This window comes from Typopeltis vanoorti, chromosome 9 (assembly GCF_054136105.1).
Source record: "Typopeltis vanoorti isolate ZY-2024b chromosome 9, IOZ_Tvanoo_1.0, whole genome shotgun sequence".
Taxonomy (NCBI): domain Eukaryota; kingdom Metazoa; phylum Arthropoda; class Arachnida; order Uropygi; family Thelyphonidae; genus Typopeltis; species Typopeltis vanoorti.
Genome location: NC_143557.1, coordinates 86,105,880 through 86,129,800, shown reverse-complemented (window position 1 = coordinate 86,129,800; position 23,921 = coordinate 86,105,880). Strand labels below are relative to the sequence as shown.

Sequence of the window (23,921 nt, the reverse complement as noted above, 5' to 3'; positions counted from 1 at the left end):
TTCTTTCTGTAAAGCTCTTTGTTTTCCTAGCTTCATTAAATCTTGCCCGTTGGTACTGAAGGTTTTTCCAAGTTTGAGAAATAGCCTCTCGCCAGATCGGCAAAAGGAAATGAGTGTCCACATCTGGCCACTTCACATCTGGTATGTAGAAACAGTGAAGGAGGATCACAGTGTAGTCCCGTCCCCCGCTGTCTATTACGTCTTTCTCTAACATGGCAGACCTGTGCCCTAGTTAATGACTAGAGACCAGGCAGGACATTAGAGCGGGACAAAGGCCGTCATCAATATTAGATGAAGGAGCTATCAGGTCCATAAGACGAAGAGAACGAGCGGGAACTGTGTGCCACTGCCAGCCTGTGGCCATTCACTTCGACATTATTGATAATTGTAATTAAAGGCGAACCTGGCCATTAACGACCGACACGCCGGGGCGAGCCGTGCCAAGGAGGCTATAATCATTTGTTAGGGGCACCACGGGTCACCTTAACTGATGTCCAGCGACGGTATACGTGACGGCACGTGGACATAGTGTCACTGTTTTCGAGAAAGTGAAGTTGGCTGAAGGTGGTATAAAATTTATTGTCTGTCTTTTGCAATATTTCCTCATATTGGCATTAAAGATGCTTAAGAGGATTTAATAGTTAGTTTTACTTAACGCTAGTTTCAGAAATATTACGCAAACTTTCGTGTCTTTCTTTATTTAGATGTTCTGCTCCTTTGTGTTCAGTGCCATTTTCTGTTCAATTCTTTTCTTTTCAACTCTCTGTTAGTCATATAGCTGTAGTCGCAACTCAGAGTGAGAACCTTTTACGTGTTTTATTCAAGCACTATGCTTTCCCGAAAGACTTTCTTGGGAGAAATCCTACACTTAAGCAGAAAACCAAGAAAGTCATAAGTTGTTGTTCATCTGTCAGTTCAAGACTGCTAAAGGCCATTCACATGGCATGGATTATCTTTGCTTCTGGGATTCACAATCTGTTATTTGTATCTGACATGCTCTAATCAGCACTGCTATTAAAAATAAAACCTATTCTGTAACGTACATTCTCTAATCCAACAACATTCAACTCTATTGAATTTAATTCCTGAGAATGAAATACATGCATTTTTATAAAGTATGATGCACGATGAATGAGCATTTAAATTATTTAATTTCCACCATTAAACATAATACAGAGTTCGCATTTTTTAATTCTTTGATTATTTTCTCTGACTCTATACTAATGCATTTTTAGCAAATTAAAGCACAGATATATTTAATCGAATGTTTTCTTCCTTTTATTTACAAAAATGCCGGCAAGAAAGTCGTATAATTAAGTAGAATAGATAAAGAGAGAGAGAGAGGGGGGTAGTAGGGATGTTTTGCATTGATTTACACTAAATGAAATAGCAATCATTTGTCGTATATCTCTGTTGTTTCTATAATCAACCACTGCATTTGTTTTAAGTAAAAATAAAAAGTAACTTTTCAGATTTACAATATCGTAATATCGTATCAATAGAAGACCCAAATTCAGATGTCTGTAATCAAATCATGACACGTTTTTGTGGAAAATTTCCTTGATATATAAAATTTCCTTGTTATTCAAGAACTTGTCAAGATAAAACGTATTGCTTATATTTACAATTCTGTCAATTCATTTCGAATGTTGTTAGGATAGAATAAGTTACTTTTTTTTATTTATTACAAATAACAGTTTTTGTCTGACAATTTTCTAGCAATACGACACGAATATACTTACTATCTACCAAAATATTTTAGAAACAAAATTTACAATGTCTTCTTGCATAGTTGTACTGTTGTTATAAAATTAATATATCCAGTTTTGGGGAAATTATAGCTGAAATAAAACATGAAAAACTGTAATTCTTTAGTCACATTTTTAACTAAATATGACAAAGAGACAAATATATTAATGAAGATATACCCATATTTTATCAATTAAATAATTTTATCCTCTCATCTTCTTTTTTTTTTGTTTGTTTGTTTGTCAATATTAATTCTAATAAGAAAAAGGGAAGTGAAGAAAACAAATCGCTTTCTTTCAATTTGGATCATATAAACAATAAACATAAATTATTACTCTAATGAGCTTTTATTTCCGAAACAGAACAGTAGGCCCTTAAAGTTTTGGAAATCAGTATCATCACGCCGAGTGCACAGCTACCAACAATTTTTAAATTCACGGTTAAGAGAGTACAGCAGACAACTATAGCCAATTTTGGTTCTAACTGTAACTGGAATTATTATCTTAAACTGTGAGTAACTCAGTTTAGGAGTTACATGGTCGATTTTTTTATTTACTTGGTTAAAATCCTATTTTATTTATTTGAAGAAAAGGAAAAGCTCTCATTATCTTCGCCAAAGATCATTTAAACGTATATGAAAATTGAAATGTTGTGAAGGAAAACTGATAAATAAATATATGAATGATGCCATTATTTCCACCCATTTTTTATGTGAGTTCACACACCAAAGGTCGTAGACCATTAATGCTTTTGGTGGACCTGGATTAAATATTCTGGAAACATTGCCGTAGAGAGCAAAAATGGAACTTTATTCAAGCGATGAAATTCATAAACACCCAGCGCAAAAAAATATGATATTTCGAATTCAATTTATGGCTTGTCTATATGAAAAAATAATAGAAAAATGGATTTCTCATTTAATTTCCAAAAAGCCAATAGCAATAAAAGACACATGGCAACTAAGGAAAGCAGCTTAAAGTAATAAGTAATTTTGATTTGAAATCATCGCATATAATTAGAAATCATATCTTCCTTAAATGACACTGCTTAAAGGAAATCTATTCAAATTAGTCATCACCGATAAGTGAGTTCATATCTACCTACGATTTGCAGACTCACAGGTGAAGAGAATAATAACGCAGACAGCTATTGCCATCTCATGTTCCTAACTGTAACTGATGTTATTATGATGGGCATACTCGATATCTTATATGCAAGTGGCATAAGCAAAAAACAAACACACTGTTTTGAGATGGAGGATGAATTCCGTATATATATATATATATATATATATATATATTTATTTATATCAGTAACTTCCAGAAAGGCATTATTATTGGTTCTCGACATTTGGAAGGGGATGGGGAGAAAAACTATGCGACTAAACAAGTTAGCCGATTATCAAAAGGCTCAGAAATGTATAAAAGTGTAGAGGGAACACTTAGAAGGAATAACTGTAACCTGTGGCACCAACAAGATACTCAAAATACTGAAGGCAGGTTCATTGTCGTTTACAGAAAAACTGAGAAGAAGGGAGGGAGGAACCTGCGATTCGCGGTGAATCACTCTGCATGAAGAATCGATCATCGAATTTCGTCATCTCCACGGTTTACCTAGCATGTACAAAATAGTGTAATCTGGATAAACGACTTTTTTTTGTTTATTTGTTTATTTGTACTCCATGTCAGCATAATGACATCATAACATCACTTTAGATTGTTCCGATTTCGTCTGAAAGGACTGAGGTATGAATAGAATAAAAGCTGCTGAATCTTTTTTAAATAACGAAACCTGTGGTGCGTTCATAATTAGAAGAAACACACGTATAAATCACATTGAAAATTATTTAATTGTAAATATTTCATCCTAAGTATCTTAGGACATCATCAATACAGTATTTAAACAAAAATTAGGAATAACATACAGTTAGGGCGCATGATTACAATAGAATCTTATGAAAACGTGCATAGCGTGCTAAAGTAGTACAAAAAAAAAAAAAAAAAAACGTTAATTATTTAACACAGTTTTGTATGATAATTTCCCATACTTTAGGAATAGTAAGAACGTCGTTGCGGTTTAGGTTTGGTCTGTGTAGTAGGGCTTCAGAACTTTCTTTGTATAAACGTTCATGTTTAAATAAAGATCTATGTAAAAGTTTAGCCTTTTCCCAATGGATCCTATGGTTTGGATTTTCAATTCCGTGTTGAGAGAGGCCAGATTTCTGCGGTTTAAGAAGACGAATGTGGTCTTGATGTTCCGAGATGCGTTTCTGAACAAACCTACCTGTCTGTCCAAAGTAAGATAATTTGCATGAGCATAGAATCTCATAAACACCAGGTAACATCAAGGGTGAGAATTTGTCCTTAGGAGAAGGTAACAAGTTGTAAATTTGGTTGATAGGTTTGTAAGTAGTGGCAAAATTGTATTTCTTCATAATTTTAGAAAGACGTTCTGAGATGCCTTTAACGTAAGGTATGGGAATCCTATTCACTTCTTCCTCTCTGGTTTGATGTATGCAAAAGTGACTGATGATTTTTTGACTTGTTCTGGGATTATATCCATTTAGGATGGCTATATTTTTGATAACTTCTAATTCCTGGTTTAAAGATTCTTCAGAGGAGCAGAATTTGTGTGCTCTGGAAACTAGTGATTTAATAATGCCAGATTTCTGAGATGGATGATGAGCGGAAGAATTGTGAATGTAGCGACGTGAGAATGTAGGCTTGCGAAAGACGGAAGTGGCGATGGAACCGTCTTCTTTTCTTTTGATGTGTAAATCCAAAAAAGAGATACCCTGTGGAGATTCTTTTTCTAACGTAAAGTTGATGCGATGATGAAGAAGGTTAATTTTATCTAGAAACAGTTGTAATTCGGGTTCGGGATGATTCCATACTGCAAATACGTCATCGACATATCTTAGCCAAATTTTTGGTTTGGGTTCAAAAGTGAATATTTTTTCGTCAAGGTGTTCTAGAAACAAATTTGCTAGGTTTTGGTGATAAAGGAGATCCCATTGCTGTTCCTTCCTCTTGCTTGTAAATTTGACCTTTCCAGGTGAAGTAACCTGATGCAATAACAAACTTGAACAATTCAACTATATCAGACGGAAATTTTTGAGTTAGTAATTCTATTGTTTCTTTATGGGGAATGTTGGTGAAGAGGGAGACAATGTCGAAGCTGATTAACAAGTCAGTTTTTGATAGTTGAATGTCTTTAATTTTTGTGTGAAACTCAGGAGGTCTTGCATGGTATGTCTTAAGTTTTTTGATTGTTTCTTCATCTAAGGAGGAAGTTTCATTAAGTAGCTTATTTAATTTTCTGAGTTGACGATTCGTAGGATCAAAATCCAATTTGGAGTAAGTATTACGATCTCGAATAAATAAATTAATTTTTCGGTCATATGAATAATACTTACTCCAAATTGGATTTTGATCCTACGAATCGTCAACTCAGAAAATTAAATAAGCTACTTAATGAAACTTCCTCCTTAGATGAAGAAACAATCAAAAAACTTAAGACATACCATGCAAGACCTCCTAGAATTTATGGTTTACCTAAGCTACACAAAACTAATGTTTCACTTAGACCTGTCGTAGACTGTATCGGCTGTCCAACGTACAAGTTATCAAGATTCTTATATAACCTTCTCCACCCTCACATAGGCCACTCAGTCTCTTCAATCAAAAATTTATATGAGATTTTCGTTTTCATGAGATTCTATTGTAATCATGCGCCCTAACTGTATGTTATTCCTAATTTTTGTTTAAAGAAATATTTACAATTAAATAATTTTCACTGTGGTTTATACGTGTGTTTCTTCTAATTAATAACTGCTGAATCTTACAGTTCATACTATGTGATTCAGCTCCAAGTTGAAATTACGTCAGCTGTAGTGAGAAATTGAAGTATGTACGTGTTCTTTATTCTCATCATTGATGCTATGCGATACTTTGGAACCGCTTTAATGCCTTCTCGTATCCAAGATTTTCTTAAGACAGCAAGGTAGATCGAAGACAAAAATTTTTCTTGGCGAATAATAAGTTTCATAAGTTTCAAATTATTCCAGTAACTTTCATGAGCAGGAGAAAGTCTACAAACCGAAACAGTGCTACTGCGTAAGGGACAACCGACGCACCTACTCGAAGACCGCATAGAGTAGGTGAGAAATCAGCAATGTGGTCAGCCAAGGATGTGAAACATGTAGCCACCCTCAACAGAAGATCACTATACCGACCTGGAAAATTGCAATTAGTCCAGGAAATTTTAAAAAGACTGAAATGGAGTATTTTAGGTTTATCAGAGACACGTTGGTGCGGAGATGGATTCATGGATTTACCAGAAGGAAGACTGTACTTCTCAGGAAGAAAAGATAACATACACAGAGAAGGAGTTGCATTATTAATTGAAAAGAAACTTACACACTCAGTAATTGAAATAAACACAGCGTCTCCTAGAATAATCACAGCCAAACTTCAAGCAAAAGAAAAAGGTCAAACAATTAAAATAATCCAAATATATGCACCAGACAGTAACCATTCAGAGGAAGAAATAGAAAATTTCTATGAAGAACTACAACAGGAAATAGATAATTCCAAAAATAGAGAACTCATGATAGTGATGGGAGATTTTAATGCTAAAATAGTACAGTTCACAGCAGACAAAAAAGATGTGATAGGGAAATTTGGATACGGAGAGCTTAACAACAGAGGAGAACAATTACTCCACTTCTGTAAAGCAAACGATCTAATGATTACAAACACATTGTTCTATCAACGCCCTAATAATAAATATACATGGACATCCCCAGATGGTAATATAAAGAACTGCATAGACTATATCATCATAAACAAACAATGGAAAAGATCAGTAAATAATGTACGAACATTAAGAAGTTTTGATTTTGACACTGATCACGAAATATTAACTGCCAAAGTGAAGATAAAATTCAACAGGAAAAATAATATCAGAAAAGAAAAAAACATGAACCTATCAAAACTAAAAGATAGCTCAAGCAGAAGTGGATTTTTAGAACAGATGTGCTTCAAATTAAAACCCTCCATCTTCCAGAACAGCGGAAAATACTGGGAAGAAGGAAAAGGAACAGTGTTATCAATTGCAAAAGACACTCTAGGTTCCAAACCCAAAATAAACAAATAGTGGATAACCCAAGAAATCATAGTTACCATAGAAGAGAAAAGAGAGGCCAAGATACTTGTAAACCAACAAAACAATGAAGAGAATAGATCAAAACACAGAGCACTTAAAAATAAAGTTGATATTCTTTGGCTTTTTTGCATAGGTTATCAACTTTATTTTTAAAGTTGATAACCTATGCAAAGAAGCATACTAACAGAACAATCTAAAAGTCTTCCATGATACTGTAAGAGAAATTGCAAAGGAATTCTCAGCAAAAGCAGTAACAATGATAAACAACAAGATGACTGAAACCAGGAATATTGAATATATAAGAAAAATTTGGTTAAACCATTTTAAGACTATCTTTCACCAAGGAAACAAAACTACAATACCAACAATAGAAGAAAATAATGATCACCCAAAAATTTTACAAGAAGAATTTAGATACGCAATAAAACAGATGAAAAACAATAAAGCACCAGGCATTGATACTATCCCTACTGAACTGTGGTCATATGGAGGCAGCATATCAATAGAATATTTAACAACCCTATTCAATAAAATACTACAAACAGGAGAGATCCCAGATGACTGGAGAGCTGGAAAGATCATCCCAATATACAAGAAAGGAGACAAAAGAGACTGCAGAAATTACAGACCAATCAATTTACTCCCTCATACCTATACAATATTCATACGAATTATACAAAATAGATTAAAAAACACCTATGAAGAAATGATAGGCATAGAACAAGCTGGTTTCCGAGGAAACTATTCAACAATAGACCAAATTTTCACATTGCACCAACTAGCAAAGCTCAGCTGGGAAGACCATAAAGAACTATATTGTTGTTTTGTGGACTTTAAACAAGCTTTCGATAACATCAACAGAGAAATCCTTCTTAAAATTCTACTAGAAAAAGCAATAGACAAATATATAATACAGTTTCTGATAAAATATTACTCTAAGACAAATGCAATAATTAAAAAGGACACACTCACAACAGAACCCATAGAGATCCAAAAAGGAGTAATGCAAGGATGCCCATTATTCCCATGCCTATTCAACATATACCTAGAAAAAGTTGTAAAGAAAGCAATAGACAATGAGCATGGAATCAATTTCAATGGTTTAAACATAAATAATATCAAATATGCAGATGATCTCGTCCTTCTTGCAAGAACCCCAAATGAACTACAAAAGTTGATCAACAAGCTAAACGAAACCTGTAAAACATATGACATGACAATAAATATACAAAAAGACAAAAGTGATGAAAATAGGGAGGAACAGAACTACCATCTCAGCCACCCTAAACGGAGAACAAATAGAACACGTAGACAACTTCATATACCTTGGATCAAAAAAAAGATATCTAAGCAAGCCAAAATCAAATTATATGAAGCAATAATTATACCAACAGTCATCTATGGAGCAGAAGAGTGGACAGTTAAGAAAAAAGAGGAGAAAAACTACTGGCATTTGAAATGAAATGCTTAAGAAAAATAAATAGAACAAGTTGGATAGAAAAGAAAACAAACATCACAGTCAGACAAGAACTATTGTATAAAAAGACAATAATAGAAAAAATTAGAAAAAACAACAACTGAGATGGTTTGGACACACTGTACGCATGGACGCAGACAGACTTCCTAACGTCCTAATCAATACTTTTCCAACTGAAAAAAGAAGACCCGGAAGACCAAGAATTACCTGGCTGAAATTAATAAAGAACATCTCGGGATGCAGAATATATAAGGAACTTTTTCGAACAGCAAGGAATAGAGAAGACTGGAAGATCCTGCTCAAGAGAAGACTCAACCCGTCTTAGACGGAAGAGAAGAAGAAGAAGTTTCAAATTATTGTACACTATGGAGGTAAGCATATTTGATGTAACCCTGTCTGATAAACTGGAAATTATTATTGAGTCGGATTATGCAGTATTAACTTTTATTTATCAAATTACGTTGGAAAAAAAATCTTCCCAAAATAATTTATTATTATTATTTTTAATACTCAATGTTTCAGTTATTTTTAATATAAAGTAGTAAATTGTGTATTGAATTGAAAATATTCAGATTCAGATTGTAATTTATTCTGTAAAATTAAAATTTCTACTTATTTTGTAAAATTAAGATTTCTATTTACTTAGAAATAATTTCACCGAACGTCTAATTAGTTAAAACATACTACATAACACAGATAGATTCATTTATTTATTGCTTTTAATTTTAAACTAATTCCATCTAGGACGCGAAAGACTTTTATAAGAACTTTCCAATTAAAAGTGAGTTCATCTCCATATGGGGATGTTCATCTCCATATGTTCCATACGGAGATGAAAAGGCTTTCTACACGGAAACTCGAATTTTTTAACTGCGAAACAGGCAAACCCATCAGAAGTCTGTTATGTCTGGCGCGCCTCATAACCTTAGTTGCTTTGGCCATAAAACAACCAGACAAATAACTATAATCTAAATATAAAATAAATGATTTGTGAAATATATTTAATGTGCACATATATTGAATCTTAAGGTCCAGCACAGAAAGCTCATAATGAACAGCTCAGATTTTCAGGACATTTAATTTCTAATTTCACTCCCGCTTCTATTTCTATACAGTTTACTGCTCGACACAAACAGCTTTCTTTGTTTTTTAGAGCGTAAGCACCATTGAAATTTATTTTAATCTCAAGTTATAACACAGAAATCCGATGTGTTTCAATAATTGAAATTAATATTTTAAATTTTCTTTAATATGACTAACAAATAACATATGTTCTTAGAAAATATGATTTTAATAGTTCTTTCCAGTTTTCTAAAACTGAATATTTTGGATCATTAATTACTTCCAAAAAATTCCACCGCAATACAATAATGATCAAAATATATTGGAAGCTTACTTGAAAACTTGGCCATACTTGGAAGCTTACTAGGCACTTGAGATATAAAATTTTAGTTTTCTAAAGACAAGCACTAATTTGTTAAAAAGAAAAACACAAAAGCATTAGAAAGTTGGAACATGTGCATATTAGACACAGAATGAGAATCAGTTAATATGTATGCATAAAATTAAAAAACGTATAAAAAGTAAGCCATATCAAGAAAAACAAAGTAAAAAAAAAGGAGAAAAAGTAAGCCAAAATATAGGCATGTAGTAGAAACTTAGCTTGTTGTGGAATATGTCAAAATCTGTCATTAATATTAAATGGAGCAAAAGAGTTGAAAAGTTCGATGAATATGCTACTCACTCAAGAGAAAAACGATATGACCGTATGTACAGATATCCGAGTATTTTCTAGGTTCTTTTTCTTTCCTTCTCATTTTGCAGGTGCTTATCCGTATTATACTGACTTCACTGAAGTGCATATCAAAGTTCAGTATCAATATTACAAAATATGTGCCGATACAAAAGTCTTTTACTGTAAAATACTTTCCATCCATACAGAATTGCCATCATGCTGAGCTTTCTCTTCAAGTAGCAAAAAGTAATGTTGAAAAAATCCAAAAATACCTGTGAGAAATTGGCATTGAAAGATTATCAGACGACAATATAATGCAGCTACATTGCAATAATTTTCGATAGGTCAAACACTTTCACAACAAACAAATAAAATGGATGAAACTTTGAAAATTATAACAAACTGAGCACAGAAATCAGTGAAAACCAGTTCTTAAATATAAAGTAATGTAAAAATATATTCGACAAAACACAACTCCCTCTGTGTGTTACAAAAACAGTTCATGTACTTTACCTATTTAGCATAAGAAATTTATGTTGAACACACATTTTTTTTGCTATTTTGTTATCGAATTTCTTCTGTAATTAATGTTATGCTATTTACATTCAGATTATCAAACATGTACTTTTTATCTGATCTGATTCTGTGGCTTCCTCTCTTGAAAGGGTTGCAGCTGATTACCAGGGAGGTGGTTTTTCGTTGCCTTCTTTGCCGTATTTTTGGCTGTAGCGTGTGTGTTGACGGGCCCGGTTTGCCTGGCCTGCTTGCGGGATGAAAAACCCCAGATATACTGGAAACCCTGCTGTCCACGACCAAGACCGACTAACTTGGCTATGGCTGAGGAAAATCCTTAAGCTCCTGACGTCGTCGACGGGAATCGAACCTAGGACACTCCTAGGTTGCGAATATGGTTGTGAAGCGCAAGGCCACTCGGCTAACCGCGCGGACATACTTTTTATACGCATATAAAATACAAGTATATTGGAGAAACTCTCTCTCTCTCTCCCACGTCACTTAACGTTTGTTAATGGATAACATAAAAAATGGAATCCCTGTAGGCTGGTTGAGTTTATTGCTTGACTTATTGAGCTTAAAGCCTTCAATAATTCGACCTGTTATTTCGAGCATTCACATAAACGTTATTCCAATTAACACTCTCAATTTTCAACACAGGTCTCAATATTACAGTTTCTTGAAGGATATTATTATATTGTTAATAATAAGAATTTCTTCGCTTTTTGTTTACTTTATTTGCTTATATGGTTTTTGTGTACTTTATGTGCTACGCCGTATACAATATTATACCTTCTGAGAATTCCAGAACATAAATGCTTATTTTGAGTATATGTTTCCATACTCCATATCAATGCAATATCAACACGATATTTCATTAATAACTAACACTGTTTACTCATTTAAAAATCTGATTAAATGACATTTTGTAAAGCGCTTACTTTTTCTCTGTCCGAGAGATTTTCAAAATAAATGTGCCTTGATAATTATTCGTACTTCATCATAATATCTGTAATTCTCATATATCATATCCGTAGCGCTGCATGTTGCATTTTATTGCAAGCCAATGTGATTTTATTGGAAATTCTTAACGTCAGTATCTACTTAGAAGTGTTTGGATCTTGTTGGCAGTTAAAAACAGAAAGGAATATAAGATGAGGTGATCGAATGATAGTCGCTTGTCAAAAAAAGCATCGGCGTGTGGTATCATTAATCTATCTTTAGCATGAAGTTAGAATACGAGCTTCTAAAGAGATTCAAAACTCAATGTGTGAGATTGCTACTAAAATAGTAAAGTTAGCTCTAAGTATTCATTATCTTAGTAGGAGTCATGAAATATTCAGCGCACATGTTGTTTTCATGGGGTGGATCGTAGCTGGAGAGTAATTAACGGCCTCATTCTCACTTTATGTGCCAGTAGACAGCAGAAGAAGGAAGAAACGATTCGTTGAGTTCCAGGTCATTACAGGATACAGCTGGGGATTTCCCGTAACTCCAATAGCGGTGTAGGCTCACAACACTGGACAAATATTAAGCACAGGCTGTTCGGTAATCCTGCTTCTCTGGATTTTACTGTGCCTTTCAATGATGCATGGAGAAAATGACCGATCCTCCTTTTCTTGTGAATTATTGATGGATTTTCTTGGGCTACTTTAATAGCCTGTTCTACAACTTTAGTTTGTAGGCTGGCCGTGGGCCGAGATTACTTACCCTTGGGACTACTGTCGGGGAATTGTTGTTAGCAATGGGATGATGCACGTAGATATTAGATGGTACTTTACCAAACAGTTAAACAGTTTTTGCGTGGGTCAGACAGTCACTAAAAATCTTCACGAAGTGAATCAATTTATTAGCTTAAATACTTGTAGAATACAGACTGATTGATTTTTCGCAAACATAAACGGCTTATACTAACTCTCCAACTTGGAGAATAATTTGTGAATTTTTCGGCATTTGAACAGTCGATCTAATATTTAAATCGTAAATCCACCTTAAAATTATTCACTCTGCTCAACGATAATGTCGTACAACCTTTCATTTATCTTTAAGAAAACTTAAGAAAAGTAAGTATATTTAAAAAAAAAACACCATGCCTTTATTTTAGATATCAAGTACGGGAAATTATCTGAGGCAATCATAAAAATCTGAGTTTCTCAATAGATTTTACTAGACTAAGCGGTGAATATTTTCTGGTTATTAAAGTTTTGTTGTCATCTTTAACATAAATGTTTTTTAATAAAACATGGTGTTCATTAATCACACATGTTCTTCAATCACACCAGTTTTTTAATAAAACATGGTGTGATTGAAGCCAAAATTTAGATAACTCGATAAACCGACACGCCTATCTTGGTAGCTCGGCTGGTCAAAGCCGCAGCTTGTTTACGGCTGAGACATGGATGTTTGTCAACGTTTGCTCTGAACAAACTCATAATTGCTCCTTGGGTTTGTCTTTTTATTAAACAAAATGAAAGAGAGCGAGATCTTATAAAAAGGAAATATAATGGGTTTATTTTTAGTCATAACAATATAAAAATAAATTTGTACTGCTCGAAAGTCTACATAATCATAATCAATATCTTAATTAGCGAATATCATTAAATTCGTCCGACCAGAATATAATAATTACTTTAGAAAGATTTTTAATTATTTTCCTATCACTAAAATGATTCGATTTTAGTGATAGGATTAGTCGGCATTCTTTACAGATCTCTATACCACTGATTGTTTTACGATGATTCCTACTATTATTGGAATATGGTACTGTAATTCTTCTCTGATCTTCCGGTTGGTTTTCATTTCAGTCCATGCTATTTTATTTATTTTCCTCAAGTACTGTTTTAAAGCGTGTTGATAATACTTGAATACAAACGCAAAATAAACTCTTTTTATTGAAGTATGCAGTCTCCTATTTAAACCTAGAAAACATTTTTACATTTTTGTTATGTATATAGTTATCATCATCATCATCATCATAAGTATCAAGGATTTAGGCCTAGTATGGCCTGTTCCGGCCTTAGAAGTCATCGTTGAATCGTTTAAGAGGACGTCCTGGTTTTCTTTTTCCTAGTGGCTTGTACTTTAAGGCTTGTTTTGGTAATCTTTCTGTTTTCATTCTTTGAACGTGTTCCATCCATCTATGTTTATATTTTTTAATTGTTTCTATTACTGGTTCTTGGTTTAATTCTTTCATAATATCTTCGTTTCTTTTGTGATCAAATAGGGTATACTTTGCAGTTTTTCTCATAAACTTCATTTCTGCTGTTTATAGTTATAAGACAGTTAATTTTTTTTTTCATATAGGGCTATTTGATGGAGGTAGTTACGTGATTTTTGAAGGAATAAGTAGGACCCGCTCCCTTAATTGACTTATTTACATATACCGACGCATATTACTTTGTGCTCTATGGAATAGGAGATTCTCTGAACTAAAACACACTCAAAGGGATAGAAGATTTTGTATTGGATTAGAGAAATTCTTATAACGCAATATAGGTTAGGTCAGCGCTTCCCAAACTTATGGATGTAAAGGCCCCTTTCGAAAAATTAAAATATTTCACAGCCCCCATCGAAAAAAAAATCGTAATACAGACATATATTATTATAATATTTAGTGTTTTATATTAAAACAATATAAAATATTTGACTTAGTCTTGAAACATTTTAAATTTGTTTTCATGGTTTCACGACCCCCCCCCTCAACAGAACTAACGGCCCTCAAGTGGGCTGCGGCCACAGTTTGGGAAGTACTGGGTTAGGTCATTCTAAAGGAATATGTGTTGCGTAATAACAACTGTATTTAGGCCTCCTTGCATACTCGGTGACTAAAATATTAAAGCCATTCCTATCGTAAACAGAATTTACCAGTAACACGCGTCGCAATGTATCGCCAGTTCGAAGTCAAAACCTTTGTCCATTATCATACACTGAAAGTCTTTGTTCATTATCATACACTCGAACGCAGATACTGAGAACGTTGTGACAAACAGAATCATCAATCGAAATCAACATTGAGATATAGCGAAAAAAGGCGATCGATGTGTGGACACGATGATAGATCCTGTCGAAAATACGTCAAATGACTGCGACTAAAGACTGTGAGATAGTGTATTTGAATGTACCAAGAGACAAACTTTGTCTCAAATGGTGTATAACAGCAGACTGTTGAGGACACCACGTTGATCTGACAAAAACAAGCAAGCAAGCCGCTATAGGATAGGCGAAGGAGCGTCAGAAATGGACACTACAGAAAGGCTGCATGGAGCGACGAATACTACTTTCAGTAATTTAATGCACATGAAAGGACAAGTGCATGGTGACAACAACAACAACAACAGGAAACACGGACCCATTATGCTTGGTCAAATTCCAGGTAGTGAAATGATGGTCTGTGGTATGTTTGTTTTTCTGAAACTCAGATTCCTGATACTGTTACTAGTAGACCAAGGGATGAATGATGGTGCGGACTCTTGAACAGCTATGAATATTTATAAGGACATAGAACTGAAATATTTGATTCGGTTCCTATTACAGACGAAACAGCTAAGTTAATGAGGTATTGTATGTCTGTTAATTGCCTGTGCACTTCTGGGTGGCTTTTAAGATTTTAAAATGTGAGAAACCAGAGTTTCCAGAAGGGAAACAGTGCAACTTCCTTATGAGACTAGATGACTCATATTTCTGCTGAACATTCCTCATAAAGCGCTTTTTCGGCAAAGATATAATGCCAGCTGGTTCCTCTGCTTTTCGGATAAATCACAGAAATTCTGATGAAAAACAAATTTTTGGAAGGAAAAGCTGCCATATCCATGATCCTTGCTAATACCCCGATATTTGTCCTTCCCTAGGAAGACCTGAGTTTTTTTAATAAGATTCTTCGATATTTATCCTTAGGGCTTCCAACGTAAGTATAAATATTGCTACGCCCTTACGAATATGGTATTTCACTATGGATGAGTTAGATACCTCATAATGATGTGGCAACTTTCCCTCGCAGAAATTCAGATTTTTCATCCGAAAGCAGACAAACTGGCCGGAGAATACGCGCAATTAACAGAAAATAGACAAGTTTCAATGCTTTTACCGTGATTCTGAATAACTCAATACAGCTCTACTTGAATATCGTATGACCAAATAAAGTCAGATAAATTCATGCTGACCACTTATTTTGCATGTAATGGGCGCTTCTAACAAAATAACATGCTATGTCGTCCAGTAATAGGACAGAGACTCTATTTTTAAGGATTGCTTCCACCCCCACCCCTCGATCTCCAACTCATGTTTCCAATGGATATCTTTGGGTGTGGCGGAACAAGATGTTCGGCACCATCGCTATGAAGTCTAATGGAGCCATACTGATTTGTCTTGTACGCAGGAGGAAGAAGATTCCTCCATGAGCTTTGGCATATCTCGTGGAGTAGATACTATCTGGTGTACTGAGATGAAACTGAAGGCTCCAGTAAGCAGTTAGGTGAGATCTCTAATCAGCTGGCCATTTCGCTGTATGAGACAAAGAGTAACATTTTAATACGCTTTGTTATCAGTTTGCTTATCAACAGATATGAGGGCACTGAATTTCAAAGTTGTAACGTGAATTTCATGATGTTTGCAGAAACCGAATGCAACTGGTTAGAAGCGTATTAAATGCCTTTTGTAGTAACATTATGTTTTTAATTATTCAATTAATTAACAACATTATGTTCCCAGCTGAAAAAATATAATATAATATAATATAATATAATATGTAATATAAACTATTCTCAAGTTGTTGAACTCCACCTTTTATTATATTAATATTAGCAAAGCGGAATTTATTCAGATATTTTGAGGGAAGAAAACATCTCAACTAATGTCTTCGTATACTAGGAGAACTTACCATGAGAAATCGGACTTCTAATTCAGTCTTTTTAAGCGCATGGTTTCATTAATTTGTTGAGAGACATCTAAAGAAATAAAATAAGAAAAATCATTCCGATTTACACTATTTCTAGAAATTCTATCAGATGTTTGAACTATAATTAATAAAAATACAAAACACAAGAGCCGAGCAATGAAACGAAAAGACTCCCTCAGTTTGCAACTATATTTGTCATATCATTCCAAAATGCTGCTGAAATTACGATTTCCTTAAAGAAAAGAGCTCTCTCCTCTTAGTGAGATAAAACAGGTTTTATAATTAGCTATATATAGTAAAAGTTGTTTGGTGAGCGAGTATTTTATTAATTGTAAGCATAATTATTAGTATTCAATATGATTCGCTTAATCAAGTAATATATTAATTGATATTGTGATGTTAATTTTGTTTATTGAAAAACACATGTTAACAAGCATGATTAATTAAATATGATGCCTATTTTATAGAACATCGTGTTGAGGTTAACGATACAATATTAATTACTATAATTGCAGCTCGAAAAGTAGGCGAGACGAATCTCACTTTACCTGCTACACAAGTGATTCTGTAAAGAGGAAGCGTTCGGTGTTATGTTATCGACTCACGTCATTTGTCCTAAGCATTCCCGGGTTCCGGCACTAAAGTGTGTTTTCTGTAGAAAGATTAAGGACTTGGAGCTGTTCCTGGTTGTGCAAACACACCCCGAGTACTCAAGTGTGATTTAAAAGTGGATCCTTTAAGCCTTTAATGGGATGGCGCCTTTTTATTTTACCTGCGTCTCCGTTTACTTTCTCTGCTTGTTTACTGCGACTGCAGAGCAGGGAGAAACTCGCGCTCGCCTTGAGGGGAAACTCCGTCTGGCTGCGACAATTGGTCTGCATCCCAGAGGTCGTTTAAAAGTCATTAGACCTTGTGAAATGCTAAATAGGCAGCCAACAAAGTTGTTATCTGACGCTCTAGTAAGGGTTAAAGCTCAGCAAAGGGTCACAGAGAGCATCTATTGATTGGAGATTGATTGAAAAGGGAACTCCATTTGTTGGGGGCAGTCGGCTGTGAAATGTAGCAGGTTCTGTTCGTGCGCGAGACCAGGCGGAACAGCAGCGAGTTCTGCGGAGCCAATTACACTGCCAGCAAGACTGTAGCAATAGAGTTTCATGGTCAAACGAGCGCCTGGCAAAGTTCTTTTTACTTCTGACACCGTCTGTGTCCTGCTCTTCCGTTTATCGAGGAGGAGCTACGAATGTCACCCCTATTGTCGTCTAGGGTGGTCACAAGTTATGGGTGTAAGTGTCACGTGAGGCTGCATGCTGGGTGAACACAGCAATGGACATTCACAAATATTACGGTCTGGCGGCTCTTGTGGATTTTACTATATATATATATCCCGGTCAGTGCATAGACTTGCACTATATATATCTCGAACAGGATTGAGAGGGACTTTGGCCTCTGTGTGACATCCCTGTATGTCATACTTGGGTTCCGAGAAATTCCTGTCAGGAAAGTAAACGAAGGTGAATAGCTGAAGATTGTACAATTGCTCCTCACTTATGCTATCTGTCTGTGGTCGTCTCCATTCACAAAAGAGAGAAGAAAAGAAATGGAAAATACCTCCGAAAGTTATCTGTGCCATATAATTTTTGATACTTCATCTAAAAAGAAAAAAAGTGCTATAAATGATACCAAGTTCTTGTTGTCATCCATAACACTTTTTTTAGAAAAAAAAGAACTAGAATAATTTTTATTTATAATGAAATATATTTCTGAAATGCATTAAAATCAACAGAATTACATAAATTAGAAATAGAAAGGGAGAATAAATTCACAATACTCTGATCTAATAATACCGTTAATATCGTTAACATTATAACTATATCAAATAAAACGAATTAAAGTTTGAAACCAACAAACTACGATTATCGATTTATCAATTGTAAAAGTAACAGTTTTCGGCTTTTTAACGATTTTTTTCAATAAAAGGATATTATATATCCTTAAAAGTTTCGAAATAGATCCAAGAGTTGTTGACAGATTTTATTTTCCTTTTTATTTTTTCCTTTCTTTTCTTAATTTTTTAGAACTATACACAACGTGTAAAACCCGCTTCTTCGGAATATTACTGTGCATTGTCGGGAGGTATATACCCCAGGGGGGGCTTCAAACTTTCTGCTACTGCATGCTAAAAAGAGTTAGTTCTTCCAAAGCGTTCATTAGGACTTTTCTGAATGAGATGGCCTCACAAAGGTAAAGGTGAAAGAGTTTTTCAACTAGAAAATTTGGATTTTTCCTACCGGACATACAGAAAAAAATAGGAATACCGAAAAACGGACATACTAAAAATTAACAGCCATAATACATTAGCACAGAGGTTCCCAAATTTTCTTCGTTCACAGCGTCCGTATGGTCTCAATAATTTTTCAAGGCGCCCCAGGACAAAACAAAATAATAATATATAACTTCAGTTTATTAAGTAGTTAGGTACAAACTATTTACTAAGTATCTGTGTCCAAGAAATTAATTTCGTATGGTACCAATCCCAACTTCATACATTATTTTTTGTAGTAAACTGCTTTTGAACCTCCTTTGGTGCTGAACACAAACTATTGGTGTAGTTTGTGTTCAGCAAAAATGATACTGTACATCACAGATTATTAATGGAATAGATATTTGATAATTGTAAGGTCACTGAAAACCAGTAAATTCTTTATTCTAATTTCAGCAACACTACCAAAAATCGAATAAGATTAAATTGCTGCAAGCATCCCAAAAATAAGCTAGTGAGAGAAAAATAATGCTATGGAGTGCCTGTGGTCTGAAATGCTCTACCCAAGCTATTTCATCTTTAAATGCACGAATAATAAAAGTAACTGCGCATTAAAATAGTTCTTTAAATCACACCCATTCAATTCAAAGTAGACTCACCCATTGAGCACATTCACAGAATGACGTGAAATTTTTATATTTAATCCGGAAAATTCCTGATTCAGATCTGTTTTTGGGACAAGGAACATTTTGGATAGTTATTCTGAGGCAATTTAAAGTTGGTAAGCTGGTCTCCTATTGAGGTAAGACAGGATTCTTTTCTACTTGAAACTTAAGTCTCACCATAAAAAAAGAGATAAACTGTGTGAACACACAGCTGTCGGATACAAGACTCGTCTCATAGCTTTAACTGATACGAGTGAAGTGGACAAGATTTTTTTATAATATACCCAGTACAATGAACCCCAACCTAATGCCGACAACATTTGGGATCATTATACCTTCAGGTTCTGACTGTTGACGTGGACAATCAGTTTTGCTACTCGCGTGATATTTCATGATATCAAAGAATCAGAAACTAGTATCCATTAAGCAATTAAAATAACAAGCAAAAAATACAAGCAATACACGAATTAATAAATCTGAGAGTAAATTGAAAATCACTGGCAATATTTTTTCCCTGACATATTTTATATAGTGGCTTATACATTTCAGAATGAAATGTAAAAAGGTGAAATGAAAGATGATTTATTAATATATTTTTCATTATTTTTTCCTATCGGTAGCGACGTATTGGCTGTCACACCATTCTAAATTAGTATTTCTCTCTTGTCTGTGTTCAAATCAGAGGAACAATGAAATGTGCGATTTTGTGCTCCAAGAATACAAACAAAGTAACACATTTGTTGGCAGATGGTTTTTGTATAAGAATGGCGATGGGCTTTACTACTTCCAACGATCTATGCGCCTTGTGCTTTGTAGCACAGTCATAAGGTATGACACGACATGCATCCGTTTATTGGAAAAGATCTCAGTATGATTTCCATTGCTGACGAGAAAGATTTCACTGATATTAAATGATTTTTAAGTCAAGTCTAGTTAACCAATCCCTTTTGGAGGTGTTGGGGTTTCATAAGTCGTATAACTCGGAGTTTTTCACGGAGATAAATCAGACGGAGAATATAAAATAAAGACAGCTGCGAATAAAGGAAAATACAACCTAAGTATAGAGTTCTAATTGTGAAGAATCTAAATGATCGAGAACTTAACTAGATATAATGAAATTACCCGTGGTCGAACTTGGCAATGAAATGGGAACCTGAACATGAAAGTGCATGTTGACGGTGAACTTGAAAACGGGTGTGTGTGTGGGGGGGGGGGGGTTCTGTAGAATATGTATTAGGACTAGTGCTCCTCATCCTAAAACATGAACAAATTCCCAGCATTCGGAACAGACAACCAGCATTCTGATTGTCTGTGTAGGAAGTCGTTGTAATCAAGTGTATCTACTCAAAGTGTAGTAAATATAGACAGTATTAATAGAAGCTTGATTTCCTTAACTAATGACTTCGATTTTTCTTTCTTTTATCAAGAATTGTACATGCAACACACACAAATTTGAACGATACACCTGAATGCAGAGGAAATTATGTAAGTAAATGCCAGATGCTAGTCTTTGTACATGAAATTATTGTTTCAATATATATATATATATATATATATATATATATATACACGTAGGCTGTTCAATAAGTAATAAGACTATATTTATACAGAAAACAGATTACCTTTAATCGTCATCATTTACATGGTCTTTTTCGAAGTAACTACTGTGAGACGCGATGCATTTGTCCCAACGTTGCGTCCATTTCTTAAACACATGTGAGAGTCCGTTTTTTGAGAGTTCTTTCAAAACCGCCTCCGCAGCTTTTACACATGCTTTGTTGCTTTCGAAATGGCGGCCTCTTAGTGGTTTCTTGAGCTGAGGAAACAGCCAGAAATCGCACAGTGCGAGATCAGGACTGTATAGAGGGGTGTGGTAGGATATCTGTGTTGTTCTTTTGCAAAACGTCCACTACACAACCAGCAATATGTGGCTTTGCATTATCGTGGTGCAATAAGAAGCCATTCTTCTGCAATGGACGCTTCCTTTTGACATGCTTGATGATAATCGCTGCTGTGTTGATCATTGTCTCTGTGATGGACGTTGAAGGTCTTCCCTCACGTTCAAGATCTTCCACATTTTTCTTTCCTTCCTTAAAAGTTTTATGCCAGTGAAAAACACTTGCCCTCGACATTGCTTCATCGTGGAAAGCTTCGCGTATCATGTTAAAAGTGTCCGATGCCGATTTTTGCAAACGCACACAAAATTTAATCGCATAACGCTGTTCCAAGGACGCTTCCTTTCGAAGACTGGTCGCACCTCGTAGGCGCGCCGACGAGCACTTGCGTTTAGTCACGTGACACTCTGGCACATCCGCCCGTGTACGCCATCTATCAACCTCTTTTGTTAATACATACAGCAACATTTCTTTATTCCACAGAAATTAATATTGTGATGAGTGGTTTCGGCACAGTAAAATTAGTCTTATTACTTATTGAACAGCCCACGTATATACAGGGGTCGACAGGCAAACTCCTACTCGCCACGAAAAAAAAAAAAAAAAAATATATATATATATTGAAATACACTGAGCGGAATGCCCGGATCATATAACCTTTAGTCGGTAATAAATGTGATATAGATATGATATCAGTATCCATATTATTTTATCATTGCTATGTCAGGATTATTTCTGCAACTGAGAAAAATACTTTTATATACTTTTATTAAGTTTTCTTCTATATTAAAGCAACAAAGTCAGTTTGTTGTTGTTGTTTTTTAAATAATTAATTAGCATTAAAATGAAGGGGAAAAAGGGTTTTTAAGATTAAATATGTAAACCAAACAAACTGTCATAAACTCAACAGCTCAACCCCTCCCCCAACATGCATATTCAGACCTTTTTTTAATATTTAGCCTTTTACCACTAATGCTTACTAGATATGACCACGTATCCATTTTTCTAGAATTATTATATTCAACTTTATATGTTTTGTCTTGTCTCAAGCTTTTCACGAACCAATGAGGTTCTTTAGCTGTGGACTTTACAGCTGCGACCGTCGCGAGGATAAGGTGGTTAGCCCTATACCTCCTGGTGTGTCCTATGTCTGTAGATGCATGTGCTCACGAGGCCGGTTCGCCTGTTCTTTCTCCTACCTCCGTATGAGACCAGCTAACTTACCTTTGGTCGAAAGAGACCAGATAAAGGTTTCTCACGTCACTAACGAGAATTGAATCCAGGTCTTCCCGACCAAAGGGCTTCGTCTATACCGACTAAGCTACGGAGGTCACTCAACTTTATATAGTGTGTAGATAATGCAAAAATTACATTTGTCATGAATGAAAACAATCCCCAAATTCCACTTTTAGATAATATATGCGGAAACAAACATATGCGTGTAACTACATTCTCAACAATAAAGAAATAACAAAACTTTTAATTTACATTCTAGAATGTAAATTTTAATTTACATTCTAGAAATGTAATATTATGTATTCTTATATAATAAGAATACATAAGATTTTTTTCTAATTTGGATAAAGACAAAGGAAAAAAATCCGAACTTCGACAACAAGAATCAAATAATAAGCAGCAAGTGGAAAAATAACAATAAGTAGTTTCATTAGGAATAAATCTATAATAAGGGAATAATATTATAATTAATGCGATTACTCGATTTAAACCCTGAATTGAAATCATTGAATGAAATTAAAATATATATGAACGTCGCAGTGGGCTCATTATTATGACAAATTTAAGAACCATGGTTAATTATTTAAACATGAGATTAATAACACAGTACTTAATATCATTTGAAAGTTGTTTCATTAGTGTGGTCCTAAACATTAAACATTTTACAAAAGACGTATTAAAAGATAAATCATTTTAAAATAATTTTTAAATTAAACAGATACCGGAAAAGCACATGTTAACATAATATCTTAACATACTTCTATTCAAGAAGAAAAGAAATACACTACGTTGTTTATATTTTTCTAAAAGTGTAAAACAATTCTGCAGTTCGTGACTTATTTCTTTGAAGTTAAAAATTCTGCAATCTGGAAATTATCCTGAAATTGCTGCTTAACGAATGTTCTGAATCAGAAGGATTCGTTCCATGAAGATTTTTAATAAATATTATATTGCATTGCTGACGTAATAATATTCTAAATATTTATAATTTTGAGCACCATCACTAAAAAACAAAAGTAGCATGCAGTGATTACTTGGGCATTAAAAATTGAGGATATTATAATTCTCTACAGTGCTCGTTCATATTAACTCAGCTCATGAAAAACTATCGCTCATAGGGTAAAATACAATCGACCGCATGTCATTTCATTTCTCAAATTCTATGCATTTTTTTATTAATTAAAATGTTGTTTTCATGCATATTTAATAAAAGAAAATTCTCCTAGATCTAATAAATATAAAGCTATACGGAGAAGTAATCATTAAAGGTATATTTAAAAGCTTGCATACAATTTTAATCTTAGAGAACGTTATCACTACCTTTGTTCCCTT

At 34.3% G+C, this 23,921-nt stretch overlaps 1 protein-coding gene across 1 annotated transcript in view; it reads right to left on the bottom strand.

The window, feature by feature from the left end:
- Positions 1 to 23,921, bottom strand: part of LOC150103221 (solute carrier family 66 member 2) — a 456,400-nt gene that overhangs the window by 283,116 nt on the left and 149,363 nt on the right. The window contains exon 4 of the mRNA XM_090397709.1: positions 16,516 to 16,582. The gene's annotated coding sequence lies outside the window, so the exon portion shown is untranslated. The remainder of the gene's footprint in view (positions 1 to 16,515; positions 16,583 to 23,921) is intronic.